The sequence below is a fragment of the Tigriopus californicus genome, chromosome 3, assembly GCF_007210705.1.
Source record: "Tigriopus californicus strain San Diego chromosome 3, Tcal_SD_v2.1, whole genome shotgun sequence".
NCBI lineage: Eukaryota > Metazoa > Arthropoda > Copepoda > Harpacticoida > Harpacticidae > Tigriopus > Tigriopus californicus.
This window is the reverse complement of record NC_081442.1, coordinates 10,587,600-10,590,446: the sequence shown is the minus strand read 5'-3', so window position 1 is coordinate 10,590,446 and position 2,847 is coordinate 10,587,600.

Here is a 2,847-nt window from a genome sequence, read left to right as displayed (position 1 = left end):
CTCTTCTGTCACCAACGTTATATTTTATTCCCGGGTTAGGACAAAGTGCATGGAGACATTAAAAAAAATAAAGAATTAGGTAGCGTTCGTACCTACGCTGAATACTATATAATTCAAGAGATTGAAGTTTTTTTCAATAGCTTAAGGTGGGCATGCCTGCAATATATTTTGTAAAACTTCTTTGTACTTTTTCAATCTTATTCAGCCCCCCTACATTCATTGGCGCCCAGATTGGGGAAGCATATTCTAAATGCGGTTGAACAATAGACTTGTATAGGGTTCTCATAGTATAAGCGTCTCTGGATTTGAAAGTTCGGTATATCCAGCCACAAGTTTGGTATGCTTTGGTCACTTTCGATTGGATGTGTTCTTCAAATTTACCGTTATTTTCAACTGTTATTCCAAGGTCTTTAGTGGAGCTTACTGATAAAATGGGTTTCAGGTGATTGTCGGTGTAAATTGGCTTGTCTACTTCATTTTGGTTGTACGTCATGATTCGAAACTTATCCCCATTTAATTCCATATTTTGAGAGTGGACCCATTTGTAGTGGTGCAATGAATAAAACGAACAAGATCGGACCCAGAATAGTTCCTTGAGGTACCCCAGAATACCACGTTTCGGAGGCAGGAGAAGCCTTGAATGAGCACTCTCAAGGCAAGTAGGCCCTATAGAATATTTCAGCCCATTTCATCTTTTAGTGCCAATTTATTAGCCCAGCCGATCTGGCAAAGACTAAGCCAGCCTTGAGACATGATGCAGGCTGAAGTGGGGTTGCTACTTTGGCCTTTCTCCCTTAGGGGTCACCCAAAACGTGAATCTGTGGCCGAGCGGAGTCCACCTCTTTTTAGATGTTCATGGTCTAGCCTTTACTTTGTATGCTTATAAGTACTCTTAGATATATTAGGTTTTGACACTCGTTCACTCTGCCGTTGCGGGATACTTTAAATACCATGAAGCGGATAAGGTAAAGCAGCAAAGCAGAGAAGTGGAGAGGTGTACGAACATATTCGCTAATGTCCTATTAGGTGTACGAAAAATGTACGTTGGTTGATTACGCAGGATGAGTTGCCTGCAAGTCATGTCATGTTTAGCAAAATATTCGGTCCAATAATGAACTGGAATTGGCCGATTTAAGGCTTTAAGGCACCCTTGTGCTTTATGTAGGTCGCAAAATGAGCGTTAAAGAATCTTTACGCAAATAGACAAGCGCACAGTTTTTTTACCTAAAGAAGAGGAGACCTGTGAAAAGCCATGATGTTGAGTTTGTCTGATACAAGAAAAGATTTTAAGGGGTAGAGAAATGTGACGCAAACAATGTTCAGATTTGGATGAGTCAAAAAAGTACATAATATGAATGAGATGGCCCGCTTATCTCGACACATTATCAAAGACTTATTTGACTTATTTTCTCCAATTTACTATATTTGGCAAGGAATCAAGATCAAGATCAAAAAGTCCCAAGTTTTAAGACCAGAATGGGCGTTGATATATTGTAGGAGGATTATGCTCTTGCAAATGAAATCAGGCAAAGAGCACTGATCTCCCGCAGGGTGGAAAAAAGAGAATTGTTCTGTACCCTTAGACGAGCGTTTATTTTTGCTCGATTACGAAGTGTGGTGAAATAGTGAGTAGCAAGAGATGTTTGCAGTGCTAAATCTGAATCATTCAGAGCTCAGCACACATGGGATGACCTCAATCGCCAAATGAATTACATAATGCGACATGACGCGTTTTGTTTTATCTCAACAGGACAAACAGAAAATACACCATCCTCATACAATTATTCGATAATGGAGTGCAATGCGGGTCCCCCCCGGTTCATATGAGGAGGTGAGTCGTCGGTCCTACCACATTGAGAATAATAATCTCTTTCAAAATGTGTTCTAAACGATGATATCCTATCTTCTTTGTCCGGACGGGAATGCAAAGGCATTGATTCTGTCACTCGTATGAAGTCAAATATGGACAGTTTTTGGGACCAAAATTCCTGACCAACCCTACATTTAAGGGCAAGCCAGATCCTCCAGGTCTAATTCGTGAAAAACCAAAGTCAAAAAATAATGATAATTCCTTTGTAAATAAGATATCCTCTCAATATCAAGAAATATAAGCAAAAGAAAAGTTCCATCCTGAAGTTATCCCAATAACATACTCCGTAGCCGTAACGAAGTCTGTGTTAAATAAGATAATAGTAATAAAATGAAGAAATGGCCTGGGAACTTTCATGTCCTCAAAGTGAATAAAAAATAAGTCAACCTTCCAGTTTCATCCCTAGCGCTTGCAACTCTAGAGAAAGCTCCAGTACCCTTGATAAATTTGAAATAAGGAACACGCTAACACTTATAAAAGGTGTTCCACGTAAAGAAACTCAGGGCATTTGGCATAACACTTAAGTGAGAAACTTTGATTTAACCATCGACCGGACGTCCTTACGTATCAACGTGCATTAGATTCTCCAAACAAACGATTGGACAGCACTCAATATCATGAAAAAATGTCGCCCCAAACCAATTAAAAAAGGAAAAAAGAATGGGCCCCAAAAAATACAAAAAATGCGTTCTATAAACTCGACTTTTTCATAAATCCCCATTTGCGACATCGACAACGGCAATATTTGTGGAGCAATAAGTTTGAAGTTGCTCGTATACCTCTAATGGAAAAACAGTTCAGAAGTACAAGATAGTGAGTGGATGACAACATTCGGTCGGCTAAGAAGTTGACACAAGTGCCCAATATAACTTATAAGTTGAGGGAACATATTCTCGAGGAATCTTATCAATTAGCAAATAAGCGACAACTGAGGTCATTCGAAACGTCCCAAGCTCATTAGGTCTTTATAACATGAA